Genomic DNA, 17702 nt, shown 5'->3' with positions numbered 1-17702 from the left:
ACTCCATAGCATAAATTATTCCCCTCAGACTATTTATTCCCTTTACCTAAATACTGTGGCATAGGAAGGTTGCACCACACTACACTATGCAGGCAACGCATTACCACTTGATAGTGTTCAAAGTATTTGTTCTGGGAGTAGCAGCAGCAGAAGAAACAAGCAAGAAGAAACAAGTTTTATTGTTGTTGACATCTGCCTTTATGCTTATTTACAATAATAGTTTGGGTTTTTGGTGTTAGAAGAACACTAAAGAAGGAATCCCACAGCGATCCCTAAGGGAATGTCAAGTGGTAGTGAATTGTGAAGTCACCCGAAAACAAAGGCTGAACTTCATTATATGAATGTTCCAAATTGTGCCAAGAAGCTCTAAAAAAGTATCATCCTTCAGAGTGCAGAGTTGCCTGCAGGTCCTTTCAGTGTTACTTTCAGCAGTCACTGCCAAGTCTTTACAAAATAAAAAACAGGAGGAACACAGATGATTATTATCCTTTAAAACTGTTCATGGTTTAGCAGAAATGAAGCTTTTGAAACACAACTGTTCCTTGGTTGTTGGTTTTTAATGTATGCAATGTAACAGTTGCAATTCTAATTAAGTGTCTACATGATTTAGAGGCCTTCCTCTCCCCCCCACCCCCAAATTCTATTTGCATTATGAAGATTTGTAGAGCTGTTTAGTAATGAATCCCATCTCCCCCAGTTTCTGGAATACAATAAAACTTAATTGAGCACTACTCATCTGCTAGCATAAAAGGATTAAATACATGTCTCTAGAAATGGAGGTAAAAGATGCCAAGAGACATCAATCACAAAGTACTATAAGAGAAGAAAACAGTGTTGTGTGCCATAGCCAGGTCTCAGAGTTTGATCTTCATTTCAGGGTTCTAACCATTTTTCCACTCACCAGGGCAAGGTACACAAAATTTCAGTGGAAGCTCTTGGAATCAGGGAATAAGATTATTGGATGTTGGCTTGATAGCATTTTGTTACCTCCTTGTCTATTCTGTTATTTGAGCTCTATTGCTGAACCAATATCCTCTTTACCTGATGACATCCTTTTACCCTACCAGATTCCACTTTTAGATTGACTCCAGCATTGACTCCAGCATTGACTCCAGTAGTGTAGTGAGCCCAGGGTTGAGAGGGCTGACATACCCAAGACTTTCTGAGTAACAAGGACTATAATACCATCTGCTACCATCATCCCCCACCGGCTTCACTGTTCCCTCTTAGTTCAACTGCAGTCTTCTCAATAGCTGGGAGAAAAATAGATTTTCCAATGAACTGTCTTTTCTAAGCTGCCCTGTTACCCAGTAATGAGAGGGTGATTTGATCTTGAATGGCCAATTTAGAGCCATTAACTTTTACAAAAGACCTGATCACCAATTGTTGATATGCTCTGATCCTGCAGCTTCCCTGTTTGGAGTCTCTTCATGGAGTTGTGTGGTTACTGGGACTGTCCACACAATGAGCACCTGCAATCCCAAATTCATCACCACACCTCTGCTGCCTCCCCACCCCCAATTCTTCAAACTGATTCCCAGAGGAATTGGCAACTCTAGCATGAAATCATACAAATGACTGCAATTTAAAGACTGGCACTCCCTGCTTAGAAATCCTAAAACACAGCTTCTCACCATCACAACGAACACAGAGAAATATGAGGCAATTGATCTGCAGTCATTCTCTAGAGATCATTCTAATCTGGCATGCTGCCCACCTCACTGTAGAGCTGTCCCAGTAGGTGGAACAGAATATGTATATCTTTCCCTTCTGGACAGAAAATATCCCCCACCCCCTTGTTTAAAATGGTGCTTCCACCACTGCGTTTCAACTATGCTTTACCAAGACCGGCAACAACATTGCCAAATTCAGTCCCATCATTTCATTAGGGCAAGCAAGACTCACATAAGGCTGCCCGTCCTCTGTCCTAGAGGAGAGCCTGAGGGGCATGCAGGATGAAGGTACTTATGGACGGTGAGAGGGCTCTTTGCTTTTAGAGTTTGCTTCTTTCCCTTGAGATCCTGAGAACAGGGCTACAATGCTGAAACTTTAGCTCAAACTGTAAGACCTTGAAACTTTGCCAGGATGCAGTGGAAAATATAGGGTGCTGCTTACAAAAAAAATTACTCTTAATTTCCTGCAAGTGTTTATGATGTTTGAAATAAAGGCTATCAGAACAGCTTAATTATGCACCATACCGAACGCTGGACACTGTCCCGTGAACATACATAACTGTGGTAACAACTTGGCAGTGTAGGTGTTTCGCTGCATCTAGCCCTCAGTCTGAGCCAGGGTTGTGATCCATGAAGAGTTCCTAGGGATGTAGCACACTCCCATCTGTCGGCAACTTGATGCCAGTTTGTATCACAATGGGCTCAATACACAAAATAAGAAATGATCACCATCTATATGGGATCCAATGCTTTACGACAGTTGACAAAATGAAAGTGCTGCATAAATAAGGAGCTGCAGTTTCGTTGTTCCTGCAAACATGGAACAAGTTTGGGATTTCCTGTACATGGATCTGAGGTGGCACCAGGGCCTCTTTGGCCTCAGGCAGCAAAATGTTTTGGGCTGATCCCGTGCTTCAGCACGCTGAAGTGGAATTAAGATGTCAACCCAGCATTATAATCATAACACTCTCCCTCAGCTGCCTGGTAGCACAATTCAGATTGAAAATGAATGACTCAAAGACAAAGGGCATTAGTAATCCAACCTACAGTATTAGTAATTTCCATCTGTTATTGGTATAACCTCTCACGCTTCATAGATTAACCTGGAATAGATTTTGAAAAGTTTCAGGATCTCACTTGCTCTGTTTGGCCCCCTCCCCGCCCACCACTTTCATATCTTCACAGGGAAGAGCCTTCCCTGACCACTCAATTCAATTTTCCCTGCAAAAGCTTATTATGCTAACATTCGAAAGTACACAAAATGCTGTTTCTTTCAATTAAAGACATACAAGGAAAGTATAATTCTCCGTAATGGATTCTCCACAGTTCAACACTGTGATGCCCCTTGCCATGTTGGTGTTAAATAGCATTTACTCAAATATATAGATAGATGAGGCATGGATAAGGATGATAAGGCATCAGACCCACAGGCTGCTTGCTGCCAACCTGTTTTAGATACATACTGGCCATTTAGAGCTAGCAGTTGAGCACAGTAGATATGGCTAAGTTGCAAGGCAGGAATGGGGAAAGTGAGGCCTTTCAGATGTTGCGTAAATATTACTCCTACCATCCCTCTTCGTTGGCTAGGACTGATGGCAGTTGTAAGCCAATAACATTTGGAGAATTCCCCGTCCCTCTTGTAAGGCATTTCTCCAAAGTAATCAGACCAACTCCAGATCTTTTTATGAGCATCAAGAGTTAACAGTTTATGAAGAGGCAGGCTGTGTACACTATATGGGATGTAATACACATACTAATTTATTTGTGTATTGAGAAACAAGATTTATACACCCTTGGCAGAGGGGAGCTGCTCAGTGATAGACCACACACATTGCAGGCTGAGAAAGAGTTCCTTTCCCCTTGGAGTAATACTGTATATTCAGTAAAAAGGTAAAGGTTCCCCCTGACAATTTGTCCAGTCGTGTCCGACTCTAGGGGGCAGTGCTCATCCCCGTTTCCAAGCCATAGAGCCAGCATTTGTCCACAGATAATCCTCCGTGGTCACGTGGCCAGCATGACTAGACACAGAACGTCATTTACCTTCCCACCGAGGTGGTACCTATTTATCTACTCGCATTTTTGCATTTTGCATGCTTTCGAACCGCTAGGTTGGCAGGAGCTGGGACAAGCGACAGGGGCTCACTCCATCGTGTAGATTCAAGCTTACAACTGCAGGTCTTCTGACCTTGCAGCACAAGGTCAGAAGACTTCAGCGGTTTTAACCCGCAGCGCCACCACATCCCTAATATATTCAGTAGGGGATCTTTATATACACACCATCATCAAAAAATATGACTGATTGTGCATATAGTAAGGCCGTATCAGTGGGATCAGTAACTGTGATTTCACTTATCTGCTGTCTAAAAACAGTAAATTGAAACATTCATAAATACATTTTTCCAATGTATACTTACCAGACCTGGCCACTAAAGGGAACCAGAGACTATGCTAGTCTTGCAGGGTGGGGTGGGGGTCTTGGAAATGGTCCTACTATGGTATATAGTTGGTTTCTGCACTGGGGAGGATGAGTCCCTTTACATTAAATACATGCTGTTTCTGGTTTTACTTGAGAGACGTTTCACTTTTATTAACATTTTTTGACAAGAAAAACTGCTTATTTTCAGTTTTTACTACATTTTTGTGTTTCTTTTAAATTAACAAGTGATTTTATTTGCATGCTTGTTTTCAGAAGGTGTTGGGATTTGGTGCTCAGATTGTGGGCAAACAGATGTAAGGAGGCATGAAGAGTTCACGAGAGAGAAAAAATCAAACCTAGGAGCATGATGTCACAATGTTGGGGAATCTCTGATGATACATGCATTGGAAAATGTAACAAAACCAGGTTCCTAGAAGAGTGAGCATTTCCAGGTCATTACTATGACATTGAAAACTAGAGATGAATAAAAATATATTTTTGCACAGTATTCTGCACCTTTGGAGGGAAATGTGTGACAAGGAGCCCCTTGAAACCATCTGCATTCTAAATTCAACTAAGTCATATTCTGCTCATCAGGTCAGATAAGGATAAGAGGCAGCTAATGTTTAGCCCCCAGGCATAGAGTTCCCCACACTCAGTATTGCATAATAACTCATATTATCACCACAGATTAACCTTTGCCTGTAGCCACTTATTACAAAGAAGACTGGCTGTGGCCGCACATCAGAGCATTACATTACTTCTGGAGAAGGCCTGGGTGAGAATTAAAGCTAATGAATGTCCTACACCTGAGATACATATATTTGAGACACAATGATCACATCTTTCTTATCTGATCTCATGGTGAGGGATCACTTGAAAAATTTCACCAGAGCCAGAATGACTTTCATCTCAACATAAACCTGAGCTTAGACTGGTCTACAGAAACGGGACACTTCTCTGGACTCCATAGCAGGCAGCTATGGAATGGCCATTTATGCTCCACATTATACTGATCAGTATGGATACTTACCACCAGCTTCCACCCAGAACATACAACAAAATCTGTGCAGGGATATTTGTATACGTATACCCCCATCTCTAGTCCCCACCTGTCCACCATGTACAGTACTCTGGGTGTGCAAACCTGTGGCCAAACTATTATTTTCCATGTATTTGAGGAAATCAGTAGTAATCCATGAAATAAATCTGTTACACTTTAAGCTGCAATGTCTCTTCCATTTTAATTTTTGCTACACAGGCTGAACTAACACAATCCCTTGTTGAAAATTGCTACTTTGTCTTCAGCTGGTGTTTCACAATCCACCTAGCTAGACTGCATCTTAAATTAAGGCTGATTGGACTAATTACACCACCACAATTTCATGGTGCATACACATGTGTTTTTGTTTTTTCTCTTTTATGTTATTGTGAAAGAAGAAAGAGGATGACAGAATGAAAATATGAAGAGTTTTGTTTTGGAAATCATTGAGGGGCAATATTCTAATCAGGTATTGATAGAAGAGTTAATAATATCCACTATATTAAAACACATTAATTATAGCAGTGAAATGAAAACAGAGCAAGTTATACTAAAACATACCCATTCCCATAAATGCCTTTGTGCCCGTAGAGGCATTCACCTCTATAGGTCAACCAGCTGTTCAAAGGGGATGAGTTTTTCTTCCTGCACAGAGATTTCCTCAGAAAAATGTGCCTTCACAATCAAACTTTCAAATGAAACTTGTGTTTACTTTCCAATGACCAATAATAAAATTCAGCACACTAAATACAAAATATGCCTGCGAGGAAAATCACATCCTATGACGGACAGCTCTTGCAAGTTGGAAGAGCAACAAGTGGAATTTGCCATGCAAGAGACAATATTAGAATCCACTGAGCGTACTCTGGTCTCTGGGCACACTTGAGATAGCACCTTGGCTGCCAGCCACTGACAAAACTGTGTTATTCTTTCATATTAATAAATGAAAGCTTAGACATCCCACTGTCCAAGAAAATGAGAAAACATGAGAAGAAAGGAAGACACCAGGTCCACAACAAACACCAGATCCTAGACAGAGGCATAAGGTGTTGATGTCAAAATAATTCTGACAAACACAGGTAGCTTCAGAGGAGTACTCAAGTTAGTCTGTTTCAGCAACAACAGGGGGGGGGGGGGGAAGAAGTATTGTGCTAGTTTCAGTGTGAGCATTTGCGGTTCCACAAGGTCCAAAGAAGTGGATTGTGACTCACAAAATCAAACAGTGAAACAAAGTTCCCCCAGTACTTTCCCTTCTGGTTTGGTGTTGGTTTTGCCAATGCCCAGACACAGGTTGGTGTATATTTTCCTCTCCTTAAACAGTACCAGAAAATGGGGGAAAGAATGAGAAGCAAGGCAAATGGACAAAAGAAAAACAAAACAATGAGAAATGTATAGAGGAGTGTAAAAGTGTCCCACAGGTTTCAGGTTGGCAGCACCAGTCCTACCATTAGACAACAGTGAAGTAGAGGCAGAACATGCCAGGAACTGCTGGGGCAACTGCTTGGCTGCTGTCTTCCATTACAGCAATGATCCCCAACCTTGGGCCTCCAGATGTTCTTGAACTTCAACTCCCAGAAATCCTGGCCAGCAGAGATGGTGGTGAAGGCTTCTGGGAGTTGTAGTCCAGGAACATCTGGGGGCCCAAGGTTGGGGACCACTGCATTACAGGACAGAGCTCCGTGTACCACAACATTGTCTAAGGCTACCTGTGCTAATCTGCTGCCTTGGATTTGGTGGAGGACACTGAATAAACTCCAAGCTAGCCCAGGCCGATTTTAATTTGGTGGAATAGTTTTAAATGTTCAGAGATCTATTGATTTCAATGGATGTTATGATCTTGTTTATTGGATTTTAAGAATTTTATGGTTGAATCTGTTTTTTATTGTTATTTTTATTGCAGTTTATTTTATTTCATTGCCATTCCTATGTTATTCTCTAATGTTCCGTTTTTGGGAACTGCTTGTATATTACTTTATTCCATCATGTGTAGGTGCTGCTGCTCCAGAAAAGAGACTGGATCGCAGAAGGAAGCAGCTACAGGCCAAGCCAAGATCTACTCATTCATATGTTTCTCCTTCACATCTCTCTAGGGTACCTGGCATTTTCCCTATCACATTTAGATTTTTAATTTCAGGTGTGCACTGCATAGCATTTATAAAATCCCTGTTTGCAATAAAACATGTCACTCACAAAGACTGCAGGAATCCCACAAGAAAAGTTAAAGTGAGGCGATTATTAGTTGAGGGACTCCATAAGCTATTATGCAAATCCATCCTGGCCATTCTCCTTGCAAATAGATACAAGCCTAATATCTCTGCCTGGAGCTTTTAATGGAAGAAGCTCTTTTGCAAAGTTCTGAGCAAGGAAGAAGAACCATGGAGGTATTGTGTGGCTCCAATTAGTGCAGCTTGCAATGAGATTCCAAGAAGTCAGGAATCTAGGAAACTGTCTTATATTGAGTGAAGCTATCGGTGCCTGTCACATATGAAGTATTATTGACTGACAGACATGGTTCTTCAGGGTTTCACTTCAGGCAAGAAGTTTTCCAGCCCCATAGAGAAATGCTGAAGATTAGATCTGGGGCGTTCCATGTGCAGAGTGCTCTAGCGCTGAACGACAGCCCTCCCTCACAATCTGGTTGCTGGATTAGGAATGCATTCGCTAAGCACTGAAAAGGATCACAAACTAGATCAAACTACTCAGGTCTACTGGAGGCTTCACTAGCTATATAACTCCGTGAGTTGGATATCTCACTGGGGATTCAAAGGTCAAGAGTCTGACTACTCAACTGGGTGTTTCAAGAGAAGAGGCAAAATGTGTAGCCTTGGGCCAGCTGCACAGTCCCAGGGCATACCCAGAAGAAGAAGAAGAAGAAGAAGAATGGCAAATTACTTCTACTTTACTCCTGGAAAACCCTGGAAAGTTTGCTAAAAGTCAGAATAGATGACACATAATTTTCTGGAAGCTTCATGCCCCCTTGGGAGTCCTTTATGTCATCAGACATGCAAAGGGGCCCAGAAGCATCTGTATACACTGGGATCCCGCAACATCTGTCAGCCCCTTGTTTTCCTTTCTGTCCCAATGGAAAGATCCACGAGGGCAGCAAATCACATAGGGAGAGACTGACTTTGCCCACCTTATCATTTGTTTCCTCGTTACATTGATAATCTGCCTCAGTTCCACAGGAGCTCAAAGCAATTTATGTGGCAGTGAGTTCCATGGGCAATGATGCCATGGGATCCTCAAAAGGAAATGGAAGAATAGAAATGTGTCAATGACCAAGTCCTGTTCTGGGATGGATGCAAAGTACCAGCAAGTGTCAGACATTTCCATACATGGTCAGTGCTGTGGGGCTTTGTAAGAATCGAGTTCATCTTCCCAAGATTCATAGAGTTTTGAGAGAGATGATTTCTCCTTAGAAGTATAAAGTGTGATGAAATCAGAGAAATGAGAGCAGTCGGGTCAGACTTGTAGTTGGTATATGGTGGGGCAGAATTACCCAGGAAAGCCTCTTGCTCACCAGAAACAGTTAAAATTATTTACGACTAGCAATATCCACAATTGGCGAGATAGTTCCGTGGTTTAGATATTTGGCTGCAGAGCCGAAGATTCAGAGTTCGATGCTCCACTCTGCCTTGTGGGAGAAGAGCCAGCCTGTGTGGCCTTGGGCAAGCAGCACAGTCCCAGGAACCCCCAGAGGAAGGGAATAGTAAACCACTTTTGAGTTTTCTCTACCTAAAAAACCCTGGAAAGGGTCTCCATAAGTCAGAGTTGACATGCCAACACATGACATGAGCAATATCCACATATGTTGCAAAAGAGAGTTATGGGACTCGATATATCTTGGTGGGGAATATGGGTCTCATTATTTTAGTGATGAATTTTGATTTCCTTTGTTTTATACAGTATATACAGTTTTATTTGTTCCTTACCAAGATGCTAAAGAAGTCACAGCAGAGCCCCCAGATATTTGCCTAAGGTGATACATGAAATCTGCAAGGACATCCAAGAGCAGAACAGATGTCTCTTGTCTCCCTTCCAGTGGTGTTTGATGTTTCTTATCAGCAAAAATCAGCTTCTTGCACCTGTTAGAAAATCCTTTCTGTTTTGTCTCTTTTGCCTTTAGGCTACAGAGATAGAAGATTCCGGGGTCTGAAGATTCGGGGGCCTGTCAGTCACCAGAATGGAGACTTAACAGCAGCCCCCGACCGGCACCTCCACACACACACACACCCCATTTGGTGTGTGTGGCTTTTAAGGGACAACTGTCTGAAATCTGCTTTCATCCCTTCAGCAAAGTTTGGACAGCCCGCTTGACATCACAGGCGCCTTCTTGCTAAGCTCCACTGCTTCCCTGAGAATGCCGAGGCAGCCTAATTAAGCACAGCTTTTCCAGAGGCTTCTTTTCCAAGGTCAAAAGGGAGGACAATTTATCCCCCCCACCCCACCCCTTGTTTCTAAGACCAGACAAGAAGCAGGAGGGTGAAAGGCGCATCCCTTTAGCAAGGGTCAATACCGCTGTCAGGTGGAGGGATTTCTTTCAAACTGTAATCAGATATTTTTAGCAGCATTAGAATTTAGCAAAGCTTCCATATCCCTCAGCCCTGGAGAGCCAATGTTTTTCCTGGAAGGCCTCTCAGCATGTCCACAGCATGTCCCTTCTGTATGTCCATGAGAGGACAGAGGGAAAGGCAGGATCTCCTCTTTGAAGACCTGTACTTGCACCTGGGTCCTCTGCAGATGGCTTCTGTTATAGGGCTTTGTGAAATAATCTTCTATGTTGCCCTTCAATTCAATTCACCTTTCAGGACAACCTGAATTCCATAGATCAGGTCTGCCTGAAAATTTCCATAAACTGTTGCTGCATCCTCATATCCCTTATGTCTGCTGTTCAAGCAAACAAGATGAATCGGGGATATGGGGGTGGGGGGACACTGGGAGATAAACCATTTTCCTTCTTCATCCAACTGGGGACTGCAGAGTTCATTTGCTCACCCCATATTTTATCTCCTCACAGTTTTGTCCCCACACCATTTTCTCTTCAGCAGAGCTGGGGTGCCGGACCTCCACCCAGGAAAAAGCATTCAGAGAGAAACTGCTGAGAGACCCAGCTCACCCAGAATTGTTTAACTCTGCTCTCCCCTTATTCCTTTTCTTCCTCTCTGAGAAAGTTTCTGTTTTTGAACCCATGGAACTGTATGTATTGCTTATGTCTAATCTGACCCCCAAATTCTAATTTTGTCCCAGATCCTGCCAACCTAGCAATTCGAAAGCATGCAAATGCAAGTAGATAAATAGGTACCACCTCGGTGGGAAGGTAATGGCGTTCCATGTCTAGTTAAGCTGGCCACGTGACCACAGAAACTGTCTTTGGACAAATGCTGGCTCTACAGCTTGGAGACGAGGATGACCACCACACCCTAGAGTCAGACACGACTAGACTAAATGTCAAGGGGAACCTTTACCTTTTTTAATTTGGCCCCAGACGATACCAAAATTATCTTACAAGAAATATACTGCAGAACTGTAACAGGTATTTAGTAGGTGTCTGAGGAAAGCCCACATTAAAGGAAAAATAATTAAATGCCACTAGTTGTCACTTTCAGTCCACAGCTGAGACCATTCACACACATTATAAGTGATCTCCAACCCATCCTCAGCAAGAACACTTCATTCTCCCAAATCCTTGGTGTCAGACCCATAGTGGCTTATATTGACACACAATGGACTACATAACATCGACACAGAGATGGGAATGAAACTCTGCTACACACCCAGACGCCAGCTCTTCCCCCACATTTATTCGAGCAACACAATTACTGGACCTAACAATGTTGCACACAACATCAAAGGTACTGTACTTTTACCTGTTTCTCTACCAATGTTATTATGCCATTTTTTTTTGCCAATAATGCCCATCTGCACTCTACATAGGACAAACAGGAAAATCTCCTTGCAGACTGATCAATGGACATAAATCTGACATCAGGAATGGCAGAAATCCGTTTCGCCTCATTTCAGTTTGCCAGGACATTCCACAGATTATTTGAAAGTGACCATCCTAGAAAAAAAGACAAGGATCCAGAGAGAAACAGCTGAGATCGAAGATATACACATGCTAGACACATATACCAAAGGACTTAATATAAACCAAGGGTTTTTGGGGCACTACCAAATATAAACACTACAATATTGTACTGTACTGCACCTCCCAGATATTTTTCTAAGGTAACACAAATTCTGGTCTGCTCTCCTGGTTATCCATTGTCTGGGGTAATTCACATACTTTACAAGTGATTACAAAGAAAAGCTTGTAGAGAGGGAAATTTATCAAGGACTGTAAATAGCCCACCTGATTAACATCATCCTTACTCTATCATTGTTATCTGACCATTGTTATTTTACCATTGTAAATAGATGGTCATTTTACCATCTATGACAGAGGTTCTCACATTCTTTATAGCATTAGCTTCTACTAAAGATCTGCATACCAAAGACACTATCATCACAATGCTTAACACTCACTGACTTTCTTACCAACCAGCCACAACTGTGATGCCATGTATAAATACTTGCCACATTATAGCTCCTTCTCTTATGTCTGATAAAGTGGACTTATCCATGTAAGTTCACATTAAAAAATGCCTCGTGGCGCAGTGGTTAAACCGCTGTACTGCAGCCAAAACTGTGCTCACAACCTGGGGTTCAATCCCAGGTAGCCGGCTCAAGGTTGATTCAGCCTTCTATCCTTCCGAGGTCGGTAAAATGAGCACCCACCTTGCTGGGGGGGCAATGTGTAGCCTGCATAATTAACTTGTAAACAGTCCAGAGTGCTTGAAGCGCTATGGGGCGGTATATAAGCAGCACGCTTTGCTTTTGCTTTTTAAAGTACCACCACATGTTTCTCTAACTCTTTATTTTTATTTTGTTTTCACCTATAATGCTCACAATATAATATCACAGTTGGTCTTTAAGGTGTCACAATGTTTTTGTCTTCTTTATTTTTTTATGTTTATTTTGGTTTTGCCTGATATGCCACCACAAACACAGCTACCTCTTCCAAAAGGAGGAGTTGTAGGTTTCCGTATCTTTCTCCATTGAGAAACCCTTGATTCAGAGAATAGATAGCTACTTTGGAATGCCTGACTACCTTCAAGAACTCCTTCCTTTTAATTCTGTACATTCAGTGCACTAGAGTATAGTGGCAAGCATGTTTTACTCTGGCGTTCACCACAATTCAAAGGCATTCGGTGTGTTCCTCTTATTTCCATTATGGTTTCAGGATGAACCTGAATGCACACCGTGAATCAGCAGCCACCCAAGTGACTAGTACTGTACCTACAAAGTGGCATATCTGTGCTTGTGTTACACAACAATCTGAACGATCCATATTGTTGCTCTTTCGTCTTTTAGATTAGCATACAATATGGGACAAACTTTATTTTCTTCCCATTCTTTTTGTCTGTTTTCTTCACCCTCCTTCTCTCTTAAGATAAAAAACAGTTTGGTGACTCACCAGTAATCCTCCAAACTGCCCTTTATTGCAAACTAGCAGCGCACTATAGTACAGTTATAGCCTCAGGCCAATGTTTTCCCTGCTTCTGCCCCACAAATGCTTTCATTTAATCATCATTTATAAATAGATGTCCAGTTACTGTGAGGGGAAAATGAAAGGCTGCATTGTGACCTTTCGTCATGCAGAAACTGTTGTGCTAAATAAAGCCAATGGGGGTGGTCGTGTGCTGCATTGTCGTTCTCTAACAAGAAATGCAACTGAACACTTGTACACATCACTGTATTACTTGCAGTTTTGTTTTTTTCTATTAAAATAAATCCATCCTTGCAGAATAAATTTGAGAGAGGTAAGAGGAACATTTTCATGGCCAGCAGCAATGCTTGCGGGGGGGGGGACCCCCAATACCTATTGTAGGCATAGAAGATACAGGTGCCCTTTACCAACTCCCAGCTCTGCAGCATAGGGTAGAATGAAGGGATGTAGCTCAGTAGCAAAATATGGGTTTTGAAAGCAGAAAGTCACCAGTGTAATCCTGGTATCTTTTGTTTGAAAGACATCTGGCTAGCAGGACAGGAGACAAACCTCAGCTACAGATCTTGAGAAGCTGCTGGATTAGCTGGTCCAGAGGTCTTGCATGGATTTAGTGAAGATACATTCACAGACTTTTGCTCCAGACTGTGCATGATTCCTTCTGCACCTGCTTCCTTTGCAAGTCATGCGCGCATGCGCATATGAGAATGAGACAACCACTGATGCCTGGGAAGGGCTGCCAGCTCAATGGCAAGGAATGAAAAAGTAAGAGGAGCCAGTTTTTCTTTGTGTCAATGAGGATGGGGAGAGATGCAGAGGTCATATCTGGCAAAACAGCTGCAGTCTGTAGGTGACCAGTTGCAGCCGATAATCCGTTGATGTTGCAGGTTCACAAATAGCTGTTTGTCAAGACAGGTAAATGCAACATCCCTACCTCCAAAAACATCAGATGCTCAAGAGCAACAATAGGGAGAAAGCTATTGCCTCTGTGCCTCACTTGAGAGCTTTTGTCCAGAAAGGCTTCTGACTGGCCAGCTTGATGTCGTAGTGAACAAAGAGCTGAGATCTTGGACCTTTGGTCTGACTCAGCAGGTCATTCATTGAGCTCATGTGTTTTTCATCACCTGTTAAGTGCCAAAGATATGCACATCATTAGCAAAATAAATCATGGACTATCGGATGTTGCACATGGCTGTGGAGGCATAAGACTGGGGGGGCATAGAATCCAACATAGACTTCTGAGCAACACAATTTCTAGGTGTTTTGCTCTCTAGGGATATTTCTCCCATCAGGTTGTCTACTGAGGAATGTTTGCCGCAAAAGACCAGAAATGCGGTCAAGGTTTGGAAGTGAGCATGCTATGAATGTGCCTGTAATTTATTATTGCCGTTCAAAGCCCTAAAACATTTCCCATCACCTAGACAGGACAAATTGGAGAGGGACGGGGGGGGGGGGAAGCTTTTTCTTATTTTGGTAGCAGCATCACAAGTATGGAACTCCCTCCCGAGGGACACCAGATTGGCATCTTCCTCATACTGTGTTAAATGGCCTGCAAAAGCCACACTATTGGGCTTTGGATTTTGTAAGTTGTCTTTCTTTTCCATTCTAATGCCGCACTCAAATTTTAATGGTTTGTTTGCTTTGTCTTCTTCCTTCCTGTTTCTTTCCTTTGTGAAAGATTCTTATATTTTTCCTATGCACCTTTCTACACATGTGATTCGGTTACAGCAATATCAATAATAAGAAAATATAGTCATGGAGATGTCCAGAAGCTAGTCATGCCTGCAGCCTGTCGTACCAAAAACAACGAAGGGTTTTATCCCACCTCAAAGACGAACAAACAAAACGTGTTAGTTTTTAATGTTATGGACTGCATATATCTAGACATTGGCCTCAGCGATGTCCCACCTGAGCTCAGCATATCCTAGAACAAGTCGCACACTGGCCTCAGGGCTACACATTATCAGGAAAGATCATTAGTAGCAGAGAAACCAATAAAGAAGCTTATTCGTCAATATTGATCTTGTTAAGAAAACATCGATTAGCTTTAGATGTTCCCTGCAATGGAATTCTGCAACCATTACTTTTAAACAATAGATAAAACAGGGGAGGGCCGCAATGCTGAGAAAGCAGCAGGTACTACAGTTCCCAATCTTGTCTTATAGCTGTTGCTAATATGCCATAGTGTGATTTGGTGACAAGTCAAAAACAAATTATAATGACCCTAAGAGGGTTTTCAAAGTAAGGCAGGTATTTAAGGGAGAGTTTTAGCAATTCCATTCTCTCTGTTAACCAGTGAGTTTCCATGGCTGAGTGGGGATTCAGAGCCATGTCTTCTGAATCTTATTCCATCACTCTATCCCCTGTGTCACAGTGGTGTAATATGTCGTTACATTCAGGTGACAAAAGGTTTTCCAGTTCCTCCCAAGTGTACTCCTGCTCATTTAGGAACTCTCCAGAGGGTGCTCAATCACTTCAGGGATCAGTGAGTCTCTTGCATATTTTTTTAAAAAAATCTTACAGTCTTGATCGTGTAACAAGATGCTGGCCTTCAGCTATCTTGTGAGTCAGTATGTCAGCAAATCATCAATATTCATTTATTTGGCAGGCTGGGGTTGTTAGCATTTGCACTCCAACTCATTCCTACTCCCTCCCTGCTTTGCTCTTCAAGTGCTGCCATCCATTCTGAATCTTCCAAAAGTACCCTGTACCCCCAAATTCACCCAGCCCCATCCTCCTCTTTACATACGGGGGTCTCCTGCCACCACACCATGATTCTGCCTCCATCCCTCCTTTCCTTCAGGTCTATGCATAAAAAGCACACTTCCCGTGAAGTCTCCAGCGCAAGGCATCTAATTCTCATTCTAAACATAGTCTCAGAACCTGTGGAACTGAACTATTTCCTTCCCTGCCCTCGCCATCAGATTTTGATATTCTCAAGGCTGTGTTATATCTTCTTCCTGTTGACTGTAAAATATTGTGCTTATTGACAGTATTTTTAAAAATGTATTTTTAAATGGAAAAAAATTCAGACTGCTGCAACTCCCAGTCTACCTGCTTGGTAGTTCACCTCTAGCGAGGAGCAATCACACCTTGCACTTTAATTTGGCTTAATGGCAGACCCTCTTCTGGCCTCATTTAACCAGGTGCCATAACTCATTGTGCTCTCCCATTTTCCCCACCAAACCTGAAGCTAGAAGCATGCAGAAGTACAGCCTGTAATGACATAAATGCTGTGGACCCAATTACTTATTATATCAATATCCATGTCAGGATCTTTTGTCTAAAATAATCCTAGGTGGAGGGAATGGATATCTATCAGAGGACATATGGAGCATAGGAAGAAAATGTGAAATCCTCCCCACCTTTCTTCTTCTTCTTCTTCTTCTCCTTATTTTAAAAGCCTACCTCTCCCTATACTGCAAATAAAAATAAAAGTATCAAGCAAAAAAGGTTAATTCAGCCCTAGTTCTGTGCCATGGTCCCAGTCAGACCACCCTATTACTGCCCAACCAAGGACTGCCTTTTCAGGGCTCTGTGATGTGGCTTAAAGTCACACTTTTAATGCCCAGTGAGGCCCTGACATGAGCAATCTGAGCTAGAGGTTTTTTCTGCATCAAGCCACAGGTCTGACCTTTAGAAAACTGCTGCCAAGACTATACAACTTCAGACTTTATTGTCTGGACAGATCATGATCTGGTGGGGTGCAGACTCACTGGAACTCAGAGCATCTGCAGGGGCAGGGGACTGATCAAGAGGGTCTGATGCAGGAGGCTGATAGATCCAAATGGTTTCCTGACGGTTCTTCCAGTTGCTTCAGCAGGCAATTCTGTTGAAGCTCTGGTTGATTTCTGGAATGTGTAAATGGCCAGGACCACTGACATGGTTGCTCCTAAGTGTCCCCTCCCATGAAGTAGAATCAAATTGGCCTTGGTTTACCAGGGAGCTGGTGGTGATGAAACAAAAGCAGAACTTCCCAAAATGTGTGCTGTAATGGTCTGCATCCCTTGAGGTGCCCCGCAGCTTCCTTGTGGGCAGCCAAACCAGCCAGGAGGAAAGTGGAAGCTTTTTTTCTCCCTCCAGCTAAGAAGCCATTCTTCTCTACCATCATTGCATCTGCACAGAGTTGCCCAGCGGAGCTCTTTTGAGTGGTTAAAGCCTTGTCACAGGCTCTCACAGGAAGAGAATGCAGATCACCCTGGAGCGCACTGTGAAGAATTTGCAAAACACTTTGCAGGCAAAATCGCTCAGATTCACTCTGGCTTGGATGCTGCAGTTGATACAGGTCCTCTTAATGTAACTATATGCCCCCTGCTCGTCCTGTGTTAATGGAAAATTGTAAGTTTTTGCAACCTGATATGGACAGGATCCTTGGAGAGGTAAATATGGCCATATCTCTGTTGGACCCTTGCCCTTCCTGGCTCATAACAGCTATCAGACAACAGCCGGTGAAGTGGGTAGGAGGTGCAGTGAATGCCTCGTTTCACCCCCTGCATGTGTAAAGGAAACATATCAGCAGCCATTGGTGTTCCTGTAAAAGGGGATGTAATCCCTGTAATCAACTTCAGTTAAAAATGTGGCTGCAGTGTTTTGGACTTGACGTTTTTTGAACATTTTCCAAAGGCAGGCCCACATAGAGTGCAGTACAATAATCCAGCTGGGTTGTAACTAAGACATGTGTCACTGTGGCCAGATCAGATCTGTTGAATGTTTGCACCTGCCATACCAGTTTTGACTGTGCAAAGGCACCCATGGCCACCACCATCGAAATCTGGGCATCCAGGCTCAGAAACAAATAGAGTGGTTACTTACCTGTAACTATGGTTCTTCTAGTGGTCCTCAGTGAATCCACACAACTGGGTATAAACTGCGCTTGCACTGGATCCTCGGAATATTCTAGAGCTTAAGATGAAAAGAAACATAGTAGTACATTGCCCCTATTGCGCATGCTCTGCCCACCCATAGCCTCAGTTTCACTTGTCTGCTGTTGGCATCGTTTTAGAGCAAAAGCGAAGAGTGACGGAT

The 17702-nt window shown here is 42.7% G+C and overlaps 1 long non-coding RNA gene across 1 annotated transcript in view; it reads right to left on the bottom strand.

Moving 5' to 3' along the window:
* Positions 1 to 220: 220 nt before the first annotated feature.
* The window catches only part of LOC144588954 (uncharacterized), a 29919-nt gene continuing 12437 nt past the window's right edge, over positions 221 to 17702 (bottom strand). Inside the window, exon 2 of the long non-coding RNA XR_013544734.1 lies at positions 221 to 13801. This is a non-coding gene — a long non-coding RNA (uncharacterized LOC144588954). The remainder of the gene's footprint in view (positions 13802 to 17702) is intronic.

Source organism: Pogona vitticeps, chromosome 4, assembly GCF_051106095.1.
Source record: "Pogona vitticeps strain Pit_001003342236 chromosome 4, PviZW2.1, whole genome shotgun sequence".
Lineage (NCBI taxonomy): Eukaryota > Metazoa > Chordata > Lepidosauria > Squamata > Agamidae > Pogona > Pogona vitticeps.
The sequence above is the reverse complement of the archived record's forward strand: the minus strand, read 5'-3'. Positions and strand labels throughout refer to the sequence as shown.